This window comes from Trachemys scripta, chromosome 3 (assembly GCF_013100865.1).
Source record: "Trachemys scripta elegans isolate TJP31775 chromosome 3, CAS_Tse_1.0, whole genome shotgun sequence".
Taxonomy (NCBI): Eukaryota; Metazoa; Chordata; order Testudines; family Emydidae; genus Trachemys; species Trachemys scripta.
The window spans coordinates 196,662,301-196,675,611 of NC_048300.1; the positions used below are offsets into that span (position 1 = coordinate 196,662,301).

A 13,311-nucleotide genomic window follows, 5' to 3' on the forward strand; every position below is an offset into this window, starting at 1 on the left:
CGTGGCCCAGCCCTCACCCTGCTCCGCGTCCTGCCCCCCACTCACCCACGGCCCGGCCCAGCCTCCGGCACACTGAGGCGAAGGCTGCTCAGGGCCCCGCCAGCCCGGAGCGGGGGTCCGCGGGGTCCTCACCGCTCCGCGCCTCCACGGCTCCCCTCAGCGCGGGGGCAAGACCCGGCTCTGCCCCGCGCTGACCTACCCGGCCGTTCCCCGCCGCACTTCCCGCCACGGCCACGCGACACAGCCCATTGGCCAGCGCCAGCCAACCAGCGAGGAGGGGCGGGAGCCTCGGGCGCACACACACCAACCAGCGGCCGGAGGGGTGGAGCCGCAGCCGCGCACCCACCAACCAGCGAACACTTGGGCTCGCTCCGTGAGCGTGGTCACTCACTGCGCAGCCCCGCCTCCACCGCGCAGGCGCTCTGAAGACCGACTGGGAGGCGTGCTGAAAGAGCGGGTGGCAAGGAGACTCCAAAACCCAGCATCCCTTGCGCACAAATCAGCCCTGGCGGCTCATAGGTAGGACCAATGCATGCTGGGAATCGTGGTCTCAACAAACTCCACAGGGCGGCTCCTAGAGTCAAGGGAACGCATTGCAGTCTGGGGCCTGTAGTCTCTGTAGCCGACCACACCTCTCCTGTGCAGCTGGGGCATTGGTGGGCTGGAAGCTGTCAAACCCCTCCTCCTCCCCGCACGCGGTGAGACCCACCATCTCCCCTAGGGCTGACCACTGTCTGCAAAGAGTAGGGTCACAAGATGTCCCGATTTTATAGGGATAGTCCCGATTTTTGGGTCTTTTTCTTATATAGACTCCTATTACCCCCTACCCTCCGTCCCGATTTTTCACACTTGCGGTCTGGTCACCCTAGCAAAGAGAGACTGCTGAACTCGAATTAGTATGCAAATTAGACACAATTAACTTAGGCCTAATCAGAGATTGGGAATGGTTGGGTCATTACACTAATTGCATTTCCCCCCCCCCCCCACACACACACGTTAAGTTCTCCTCACACCTTCTATGGGTCATCTCGATTATCACTTCAAAGTTTTTTCTTCTGCTGCTACTGATAGCTCATCTCAATGGATTGGCCACTTACAATTGGTATGGGTACTTCCACCTTTTCACGTTCTCTGTATGAATAAATATCTTCTGTCTGTGTGTTCCATTCTATGCATCTGACGAAGTGGGCTGTAGCCCACAAAAGCTTATGCTAAAATACATTTGTGAGTCTCTAAGGTGCCACAAGTACTCCTGTTCTTTTAGCGGATACAGACTAACACGGCTGCTACTTTGTAACCTGCATCCTGTAGGGTACCCTCACACTGGGACCTGCCTCTTCCCCAGCCACTCAGTGAAAAAACAACACCACACACACTCGTGTCTGTAAAGCGCTTACGACTAGATACACAAAGGGATTTAGGTGCCTAACTGCAACTTTAGGTATCTGCATCCAAAACTTAGAATTTCAGAACCTCTGCTCAGCTGCCACCTAATCCTGTAGGCACTTAAATTTCTGACACTGCATATGTACAAAGCCACTAAGCCAGCGGTTCTCAAACTGGGGGTCGGGACCCCTCAGGGGGTCACGAGGTTATTACATGGGGGGTCACGAGCTGTCAACCTCTACCCAAACCCCACCTTGCCTCCAGCATTTATAATGGTGTTAAATATATTAAAAAAGTGTTTTTAGTTTATAAGGGGGGGGGTCGCACTCAGAGGCTTGCTATGTGAAAGGGGTCACCAGTAAAAAAGTTTAAGAGCCACTGCACTAAACTGTTTGGTGCGTAGCCCACACCTAAGCCCCAGTGGGGTCCTCAATCTAGGCATTTGCCGTAGGTGTTCTCACAGGCTGCCTTCGAACATGAATGCTGAATTGAGCCCTGCACAAAATGTGGTAGTGCCTCTTTTATACCTGAGCACTCACCTGCCATGGGAGAGACCCAGATTCAAATTCTCACTCTGCCTGACTTGCATCAAGGACCTGAACCCACGTCTCCTACATCCTACGTGAGTGTTCTAATATAGGGTATATTTGGGGGGATGGGAGGAGGTCTTTCCTTGTTGCAGCTATTCCACTTTGTATGAAATAAATGTCCATTGGGCCAGAGAAGGAACAAAAATGACTCTATAGCCTGGGGGTAGTACACCCAGGTTCCAGTTCCTACTCCAGAGACTATTTAGATATTTCATACAAAGCGGAACAGCTTCAACAGGAGGTGCTCGGTGCTAAAGTTCTCCTTTCGCTCACATGAGCAGCCTGTGAGAACGCCTACATGAGCGAAAGGAGAACTCCTTTAGCTGCATGTAGTTGTTGTAAATCCTTTAGTCTGTCTCTGTTCCACCAACTAAAGGACAACATCACTTACACAAACGCCAGTTCATTATATCAAGTTCACTGGCTTCTGGTTCTCATGTCCTGGGCCCATTTCCAATTTGCATTTGCCTAGTAACTCCTGACTATATTTAACTTTGGACCCAATCCCTTGTTGGGTAGCACTCACTCCAGAATTCCAGCTGCCCACTTTTCCATAGCCTGACCTGCCATCAAGAAAGCTGTCTCTTTCTTGTACTGCCCTGAAGTACTCTAGCATAATTCCAGCACTCACTACCTGAAGCGCCTGTGATGTAAATATGAAGACATCTTTCCATAATTAAGCCAGATGTTTGCTTTGTCACATGAGCAAACATTTCACTTTTGAATGATGGCTTTAGGCTAAAGGCAAAGAAAAATAAAGAATAATGGACTGGTGAGACGAGCGGAGATGTCAAATATATCACAGATGAAGGACATATCATTCAAAACAAGGCAGGGAGAAAAACATAAATAGTAACTGGTGTAAAATCTACCCAAAGTCACAAATTTAATTTGATTTAGTATTAATTATTATTATACACAGGATGGTTACACCGCCTGTTATTAAGGTTGCCTGACACTTCCCATTATAAGACCCTGTTTTCAGTTGCTTATACCTTTGCCAAATTTTAACCATTGTGCAATTTCCCATGCCAGGTGTCTGCCTCAGGCTGAATATTTCTGAAAAGTTTCAGCCAAAACAGTTCAGCCATTTCTGAGAATGAGGCTAGGGGAAAATGCATTATTTTGGAATATTAAAAAAATTCTGGTGACCTATTCTTTAAGAAGTTCTAGCACCCCCATAATATGGTGCAGGAATTTGAAATTAGTCAGGGTAGTGGCCTTTGTGTCAGGGATGTGCCTTTTCCTGTTCTGGTGAAAATCTGACCAAATTTATCCAGTGTATAAGCCTTTGAAAAAATCTCAGGTTGCACATGCTCAGTGGAGACTTCTTAGACTTTAGCAGAAAAATTTCCAAAGATTCTGTCTTCAACAAGCATGCTCCAGCCTCTCACAGTTTCTAGTGCTCACCAGATAGCACATGTGCCATCCCCAGAGTGACTGGGCATATGCCACTCCCTCACACCTCCTATGTGTGCCAGGATTGAGCATGGTCCCTCTAGTCCAGGCTGCAGGGGTGAACCCGGATTTTCCCTGCTATGGCTCCCGGCTGTGGTTGGGCATCTGGTGAGATTGGGACTAGAGGGGGAGAGGACTGTAACAGGCTGAGGGGAGGAAGGCTCGGACTGGTTGATAATTGGGCTTACAAATTTACCCTAACTGTGAGCTCAGCTGTAACATATATAAAGTTCATGAGATATCACAGAAACCTAGGATAACACATGTTGATGGGGAAAGACACGAAAGGGAGACAGACTGAATTAGTCCAAACAAAAACACCTTCTGATATAACTCAAGGAGTATGTTAAAATCATGCCCTGTAAACAAGAAAATGAAGGTCTGGAAATTATGAACCAAAATCTGTGTGTCAGTTATTAGGCCTAACTGGTGGACAAAATAATGAGGGGATGGACTAGTCCATTCATCACTCCCTTTTTGGGTCCTTAAAGAAAGAGACTTTGGGTGGAAAATAAAGAACAGACAGGGGCTCCGAACGAAGCTTCACCATCACGGCTGCCATTCCTACCATCTCGTGGGACCCCAGGCCTTCGTCATCATAATCCTGAGAGATGACCTGACCAGACCGGGTCAGAGAGACAGACCCAGATAACATGGCTCCAGCTGAATCCTAACCACCACCTGGGATGAAATGGAATTGGACTTTAACATCAGCCAGAACAGCTCCAGCCCATCTTAGCTAACTTCTCTGTTCCCCAAAAGGTGAGTTATTACCATCCGAATACCTGCTAAGAGGCTGTCAAAGGGGTTTCCCTCCTAAGACTCTCTCCAGCTAATATTTAATACTTTACATTTCAAACGTTTTAACTGTTTCTCCTGCTTTTCTTTATCTTTCATAAAAGGATGTTTACGGGTATGTTTTTCCATGGTACTATCCAAGCTGAGGGCTCTGCATACCATACCCCGGACCTTGAAGGTGTGCAGGGGTAATAGGTGTGCGGGACAGGTGTGCGGGGGTAATAGGAGCCTATATAAGAAAAAGACTCAAAAATCTGGACTGTCCCTATAAACTCGTGACATCTGGTCACCCTAGATGGGGACTGGGTAGGCCAGGAGAATGAGACTGGGATAAGGAGTGAGGGAAGGGAAAGAAAAGGGACAGGTTGGAGAGGATGAGGCAGAATGGGTCACACAAGGGGGGAACCAAGCAGAAAAGTCTGTGTCTCCTAACATACTCCCCCAGAGCCTGGAATGGAACCCAAGATTCCTGAGCCTCATCTGATGTCAGAAACCCAGAGGCACAGTGTATGTCTCATCTCCAGCAAGTGTTAGTCTATACAGAGGATGACAACCCACTACTGCTATCAGTTACCGTTAGTTCAAGTGACAGAAGTCTGTGAGATGGATCAAAAGGTTCCAACGCTGTTGATCAACCATATGGGTGTCAATATGATGCCACATATTTGTTTTGTAGAATTTGTTTTTTCAGTTTCCTTTTTCAAAAACCTAGGGAATTACACACTCACAAAACTACATTAAAAATACTAAGGTTGCAAAGTCAAGTACTCAAAAGTTAGGAAACACCGGAATTAACATTGCCAGTGCATTTGCATTGGCACCCAAGCTCGCTGAATGCTAATCTAGTGCCTTACCCACGGGACGATTCTTCCATCTCGCAATACCCACATTAGTGACCTTCAAGCTTGAGTAACACTTACAATGCTACTCCTTGGGGAATTCTGTGCCACTGCGCAATGCAGAATTTTGCAGAAATTAATGTGCACACAGAATTTCCTTTCCCCCCCACAGAAATGAGCTGCAGTGCTGCTGCCCACCACTAGGGGCCGCTGGACCCTGCACAGCCCAGCTGGCACATAGAAGACACTGCCAGGGGGATGGGGTGGGGAGGGGGCTAGAGGGGTCCCAGCAGCTGCAGTTCCCAACATGCCCTGAGATGGAGAGGAAATGGCGGCGCACAGAAAACTCCACACAAGCCTGGGACCCAGAATCAGGCTGCTTCTCCCTCTGGATCCGTGGCCTCTGAGGGGTAGAGGGGCGGGTGTCTAGGCTGGGGGGGGGGCATGGCTGGGCTCTGGTGGGGGTGTCCAGCTATCTGGTCAAGGGGGAGCCCCACAGCTGGGCTCTGGAGAGGAGAGGATGTAGGTATCTGGACTGGGGGGTGGGGGCCATGGCTGCGCTCTGGGCTTTTTTGCTCATTTAGCAGCTCTGCATTTCCTCCCACAGAAAGTCCCCAGTCACTGGCTTTGGCTGCCCAGCAACTGAGAATCAAACAAAACCATAATGTCAAAAGGAAGGGGGAAAGTTAGGATAGTTCCCCCTTCTTCCTTTGTCATTGTCTGGCCGCCTCTCTGCCACTCGCGCACAGAATATGCTTGGTGTAAATAAAGGAGAGTCACATTCTTACTGCGGTTGCTTTGCTGCATCCGCATTTCACCGGCCACTGGATAAACCATGGAACCTTTTTACCCTGCAATTTGTTTTCCCTTTTAAACCCTAACGATAAAACCGGGCCATAAACTAATTGCTGCCTCAGCGGATGGGCTGCAGACTGAAGGGGATTGGTTCATGTACCAAACAGAAGACATGCTGGGAGGATAAGCTTTTTACATGGGAGAGGTGGGCGTACTGATTAGCTGAAGGGCAACTAAATGATGGCAGTGTTTGGGGAAGTTGAAAAGCAGTGAGCTGTGGAGAAGAATGAGCTGGCAGCTATTGGCCAGGCAAGAATCTCTCAGCAGTTCAGCCTACGCTTTGAGACGATCTAAGCAGATGTAACCCACCCTGCTTGGGCTGACATCAAGGTTCGAACACAGGACCTCTTGCATTAAAAGCAAGAGTATTGCTTGAGCTAAAGGAGTATGCCGCCCAGTTGCACTAGACTCACCAGCCTCATTTGTGGCCAGCCACCAGAGGAAAACAAAAACCTCTCCACTCTGCGACTGCGGGATGCATCAGTTCAGCATCTAGATACTCCTTCCAGGAGTTCTGTTCTGATGTGACTATCTGATAACGGGTGTCAGACTCACAACCTTGGAGACTGAAATCCTCTCTTTATCCCCTACTGTGCTGGTGGCATGCGCAGAATATAAGATGGCACAAAAATGATCTGCCTAACTCACTCTTAGCTTCACCACTTGAGAGTAATGCAGCCGTCCCAAGCTCACATCAATCCTACCTTTGAAACACCCCACATTGTCACATATTAACATGACCGTGTATGTTTATTTTCTAATATTTTATAGATCTGTTATTTTCTCATCAGCTTCTGCCTCTCCATAACTAACACCTTGCCTTGCCTACCAGCCCTAGAGCTCTCCTGTGGTCATTCTCCTGTCTGCCACGGTATCCTTTTCTAACACAGGATGCCTTAGATCACAGGTCTCCAACTGTGGGGTGCGCCCTCCTAGGGGGGGCATGGAGGAATATTGTGTGTGGAGGGGGGGGTGCGGTGGGAGGCAGGGAGAGAGCACCACCCATCCCCACTGCTCTCAGCTGTGCTTCAGCCATGCTCCCAGCTGTGGCCCCAGCTCCTGGCCAACTCCCTGACCACAGCCCAACAGCAGCTCTGCACCTGTCCCTGGCCCCAGTCCCGGTCCCAGCCTCAGCCCCTGGCCACGGCTCTGTTCCCGGCCCCAGACCCAACCCCAGCCTCAGCCCCCTTACCTCTGTCTGAGTCCCTCCTCCCAGGAGCCCCAGTGCTGGACGGGAGTGGGGGGAAGGTGCAGACAGGAGTAAGGAGGACGTGACACTGAGACGTTTGGAGACCACTGCCTTAGATGTTTAGCTACCATGGTGATAGGTGTTTAGAAATGTATGTAAGTTTCACGGATGTCAAAAAGCCAGCCGTTTGGGAAGGATGACATTTTAAAATGGGGTAATTACCTCATGTTGAAATTTGGCCAGCAAACTGGGGTTTAGCACTCCTACTCTGGGGTATATAAGGATTACAAGCAGGCCTGACCTTAGTTTAACAAATAAAGCATCCTCTGGCACCATGCTGGGGGATTATTTCAGTAACTCAGAGGGAAGAGCTCCACTTACTGCAACAGCTCAGAGTTCCCTCATCCAAGTCACAATTTGTCCTGACCTGGCTTAGCATAAGTTCTAAGGCTATGACAGCCCAAGGCAGGACAACTGGCCAATCTCTAGGGGGCATAATCTCAGGCAGGATTGGTGGCTCTTTTCGAACTTTCTGCTGTCATTCTGCTCACTGTGCTAATCGGTTTGTTTTCTTATTCTCCGTGTGTTGCAGGGGGGTAGCGGTAGGAAAGAAGAATGTGCGTGTGTGTGTGTGAGAGAGAGAGAGAAAAATGCTTTAGATAAAACACCTGCAGGACTTAATAGAACAAAAAATCATTCTAACGATGCAATTTTGCCAGAAAATTGAGCAATTTGCTGGTATGTTAATTGTGTTTGTGCCACTGTATTTGTTTTCTCTTTAATTCAGCTCTCGCTTTGTCTCGGCGTCCAGGCTGTCTGGTTGTCTTTATGAGGCTCTGGTAGTGGAAGAGGAAGCTACATTTCCATGACATCTTTCTCCATAACACAGATGTGCTGCTTCTTGCACAGAAGTTTTCCTCAAGTGTTGGAATCACGCCAGGACTGGCCCCACCCAATCCCTATTTATTTCTGATTTGCTATATTTATGAAGTACCTCTCAATAGACATCTGATGGACATGTGATATAAATCAATATTTGGTGTTAACATCAAAATAAAGAACCAAGCAGTTCAGATGATCAGCTGGGCCAGCCCAGCCCAGCAGATCAAGTACTAGAGTGAACTCCCAGACAAGCCAACCCTCCTGACAAAAGGGAACAGCTCCTACTTATCACAATGAACAGGGACAGAGGAGGGAGCTGTGGCAGTTGGCACCTCAAAACAACACCCTGGAACCCCATGTTCACCACTGTTGTATAATTATGATATGTTTTGTACAAAGTATGCTTTATGAGGTGTCATTTTGAAAGTCTTGATCTGTTAAACATTAATAACCTGGTGGATTGAATATACTATCATTGCAGGTGAAGTTATGCTATGTGTGTGTTACTGAAACATGTTGGGAACACCCACAGCCAGCCTTTCATAGACTATCAGGGCTGGAAGGGACCTTAGGAGGTCATCTAGTACAACCCCCTGCTCAAAGCAGGACCAATCCCCAACTAAATCCCCAAATGGCCCCCTCAAGGATTGAACTCACAACCCTGCATTTAGCAAGCCAATATGCAAACCACTGAGCTATTCCTCCCCTGGTACAACCATGGAGAAGTCAGATGTGCTGATGGCCCATTAAAGAGAAGCCACGCTCCCAAAGACTATCCCAGGATCTGTACACAATGGAGACTTCTCAAAGGGGGCACATACACAATGGAGACTGCTTGACCCATGTCATAGCAAAGCCTCTTTCCAGCAAGCTGGAAGAAACTATAGAAGAGAAGTGACATCATCACCGAGCCTCACTCCCCTCACAACTCAACACCTGGAAACCCATCTGGAGGACAAAGACTGAACTGGGGAACATTACAAACATTGAATCTATCTCCCCTTGTAAGTATTCTCACACTTCTTATCAAACTGTCTGTACTGGGCTACCTTGATTATCACTTCAAAAGTTTTTTTTCTCTTACTTAATTGGTCTCTCAGAATTGGTAAGACAACTCCCACCTGTTTATGCTCTCTGTATGTGTGTATATATATATATCTCCTCAATATTTATTCCACTCTGTATGCATCCGAAGAAGTGGGCTGTAGTCCATGAAAGCTTATGCTCTAATAAATTTGTTAGTCTCTAAGGTGCCACAAGTACTCCTGTTCTTTTTGAATGGTGGAAGGTGGTCCAGGTCTGGAGGAGAATTTTTATTTTTATTTTCTTTGGGTAACTATCTCTATCCTTTATGCCTACCACCTACAATCACTTAAAAGCGATCATTCTGTAGTTAATAAACCTGTTTTAATGTTTCACCTAAAACAGTGTATTTTGCTTGAAGTGCTTGGGAAACCTCAGCTCAGGAATAAGGTGCATGTCCTCCCCACACTGAGCGAGGGGCAGACTGGGTAATAAACGTACACTGGTCAGGCTTGTGACCAAGGCAGGATGGTACAGTTCTGGGGTGCAAGGATCGGGAGCTCGGGGGGGAATTGGCTGGATCATCTCTATTGTTGGATCATGAGTGGCTGGCAGAAGCATTCATGTAACTCAGCTGGGTGTGTCCCTGCCTAGGGAAGTCTGTGTACATAAGTACCTGACAGAGGTTTGTCTGGCTTAGCAACAGCATCACGGTGTGAGAGGGAGCCCAAGTTGGTTGGACAGAGGGCTCAGCAGTCCCACAGTTCAGGTTGCACCCCGGGAAGGCCCATCACAGGAGCAAATGCAAACCACAAAGCAGGGGACACAAAATGGTCAAAGATCAGCCTGCCAAAGTATATGGCACACGCACTGTCCCCTAAAAGCTGCCACAGAGAGACTCCGAGTGCAGCTTCAAATCTTCAATTGAACAAGCCCTATCCTGCATCCCGACTGGACCAAGAGACCAAGAGCCAACCCAGCCTGACTGATCAAACTTGCTGGGCAGGGACACAGGCCATCACTCAATGACTCTGGATTATGATTGTTGAGGGCTTTATATACTCCCAGGTACTTTGTGTATTTATAGCACCTTCTATCTGAGTGTCTCAAAGCACTTTATAAACCTTAGTGAATTTAGCCTCACAACCACCCTGTGAGATGTGTGCTATTAAACCTCATGATATAGATGGGGAAACTGAGGCACAGAGCAGTTAAGGGCCCCATCCTGCTCCCTTCACTCACATGAGCAGCCCTTATTCACTTCAGTGAGCAATGCCTTATGTGAGGTGATTTGTGTGAGTAAAGATTGCAGGCCCAAGACCTACCATCACACACTAAGTGAGTGATGGTCGGAATTGGACCTCAGCTCTCCTGAGTCCCCTAGTTCTATGCTTTAGCTATAAAAGCAGCCTTCCCCTGCTCTCAATAGCATTTAGCACTTACCACCAATACAGCTCAACACTCTTTATAGAGACAAGTAAGTTTAATTAGCCTTAGTTTACCCATGTACAGACAGAGAAATTGTCTAGCCAGGAGCCAGTGGGAGAGCTGGGAACAGAACCAAGGTCTTCTGAGTTCCACGCTCACTGCTCTAGCCATTGGTCTCTAATAACCTCTTCCGAGCCAAATCTCAGAACCAGTCCTCCATCCTCATCCTCCTTGACTTGTCAGCCACCTTCCACATCATCATCCTCTTCTTCGTGAAATCTTGTCCTTTGGTTTCTGTGACTCTGTCCCCTCTTGGTTCTCTGACCTCTCTAATTGTTCCTTCAGCATATCCTTCGGAGGATCCTCCTCCCTCCTCCAATTTTCTAAGGGGTTCCACAGGGCTGTGGACTTGGGCCCTTTCTCTTCTCTCTCTACATCATATCTCTGGGTAATCTGACCTGCAAACAAATTCAATTACCCTCTCTATGCAGATGACGCACAGATCTACCTCTCTACTGTCTCCTTCTATCCAAACTAAAATCTCAGCCTGTCTCGCTGACATCTCCCTGTGGACGTCTCGCCATCAACTCAACCTCAACATGGCTAAAACAGAGCTCTTAATTTTCCCTTCCCACCACAAGCCCTCTCTGCTACCTCCTCTGATCAATGTGGACAGCACTGCTATCCTGCCTGTGATTCAGGCCCATAGCTGGGTGTCATCTTTGATTCATAGCTCTCTGTAGTTCCTCACATCCAGGCTGTGTCTAAGTCTTGCAGATTTGTTTTGCATAACAGCGCTAAGATACGGCCTTTCCTGTCCATCCAAACAGCTAACACTCTCATCCACGTCATGCTTCCATTATTGCAACATCCTTTTCTCTGGCCTTAACAAATGCAATCTTGTTCCGCTCATATCCAGCCAGCAAGTTTCTGCAAAGGCCATTTTCCAAGCTTGTTGCTTTGACCATGTCACCCCTGTCTTTGCATCTCTCCACTAGCTCTATTTTCTCTGTTGCATCAAACAGAAACTGCTTGTCTTCATTTTCACAGCCCTTCATGGCCTACCCACACCCTACCTACCATCTCTCCTTCTGTAGCTTATTCTCTGTGTGTTGCAGAGAGGAAGGGGTGGGAAAGCAGAATGTGTGTATGTTTGTGTGTGAGTGTGAGTGAGAGAGGAATGCTACCTCCCATCTCTGATCGGACAATGAGGCCAGCCCATCACCCACTTAAATTTCCAAACAAGCATCCCCGTGCTTTCTCCCTCGCTGCCCCTCATGCTGGGGAGAAGCTCTCCATAAACATTTGCAAAACTATCTCATTATCCTCCTTCAACTCTCCTTAAAACTCTCCTTTGCTGTCATCATCATCATCATGTTCCTATTACGCCTCTGGTGTTTTGGGCAGTAATGAAACTCCTCCACCCCTGTCTGTTTCTGGCAAGTCTTTCAATGGTTCCCCAGCTGTGCCCCAGGATTTTCAGCTTGGCTTCCACAGCTCTTCGCCATGTTGTTTTCGGGCAGCCTGGTTTTCGCTCGCCTTCAGGTGTCCATCTTATTGCTACTCTGGTGATGGAATCACTTTCCATCCGAAGCACATGACCGATCCATCTCCAACGCCTCCTGGCAATGATGGTGCTTAGATCCTCTTGGCTGCACTGTGTCAATAGATCTTGGTTTGAGATGGTTCTGGGCCAAAAGATACGGAGGATTTTTCTGAGGCAGGTTGTATGGAATGAAGACAGTTTGGACATGTCAGACTGTCTCATTCCCCACTATAAAGTAGTGTTGAAAGTACGCAGCTCGGATAAATCTTGAGTTTGGTTTTGGTGTTGTATTTTGATGATTTCCAGACTGTATTTAAGCTCCTGAAGGTGTTCCTGGCTTTACTGATTTTGTTCCGGATGTCCTGGCTTGTTCCACCGTCCTGACTGATGGTGCTGCCCAAGTACGTGAATGTTTCTACATTGATGAGAACATAATCCTCTATCCGTATTGGCGGTGGTGAGGCAATATTAAAGGTCATGATATCTGTTTTATTGCGGTTGATTCTCAGTCCAATTTGCTGGCTGAATGTGTTGAGTTGAGTTGTGTTTTCTTGTATATGGTGTTGGGTGTGTGATAGGGGAGCATCCTTTGCTGTGATGCCTACAAAAAGCTCGACAACAGTTACGCAGTTGGTGTGTTGAGACCACTACTTAGCATGTGGCCAATAGGGTCTGATTGTTTCCTTGTACTCCCCTGTCAGTCTATCTTGTATCCATCTGTTGTCTCTTGTCTTATACTTAGATTGGATAAGGACCATCTTTTTAATGGGTGGCAGGTATCACAGGCCAGGGGAGGCTGAGCCTCCCCAAACAGCCAGGTGTGGACCTGCCTCGCGGCCCCCTCCTGGTTCCCACCCTTCCCCTGGGGCCTGGGCTAGGGCGGGTCGGACTGCAGCCCGGGACTTGGGGCAGCTGGGGCCGGGGCTTGTGCCACCCAGTTCTCTGGGGCTGTAGGCTGCACCGCCTACCCTGCGCTCCAAGGTTGGTGGCAGTCCGGGGCTAGAGGGCTGTGTTGCCCAGCACTCTGGGGCTGGGGGCAATGGGAACGCTGGGGGACGCGCTGCCCAGCTGGTGCTCTGGGGCTGAGAGTGCTGGAAACGTGCCGCCCACCCGGGGCTGGGGCAGTGGCCGCGGTGGGAGGCTCAAGGCTCTGGCAGTGGAGGGGCAATGGAAAGGGCGGGGCCAGGTCTAGCCTATCCGAACAGGCAGTTCACACATCGCCCATGGTCTTTTTAGACTATATTTGCACAGCACCTAGCACAGCAAGATCCTGATCCGTGACTGGGGCTCCGACGCGCTGTGGTCATATAAATAATA

The 13,311-nt window shown here is 48.6% G+C and overlaps 1 protein-coding gene across 3 annotated transcripts in view; it reads right to left on the reverse strand.

The window, feature by feature from the left end:
- Positions 1-283, reverse strand: part of LOC117875427 (serine/threonine-protein kinase PDIK1L-like) — a 15,803-nt gene extending 15,520 nt beyond the window's left edge. Inside the window, exon 1 of one of the 3 annotated variants that reach the window (XM_034766754.1) lies at positions 200-283. The gene's annotated coding sequence lies outside the window, so the exon portion shown is untranslated. Of the gene's footprint in view, positions 1-45 lie in introns of all 3 variants that reach the window. The other 2 variants (XM_034766753.1, XM_034766752.1) reach the window with 2 other exon arrangements.
- Positions 284-13,311: the final 13,028 nt, after the last annotated feature.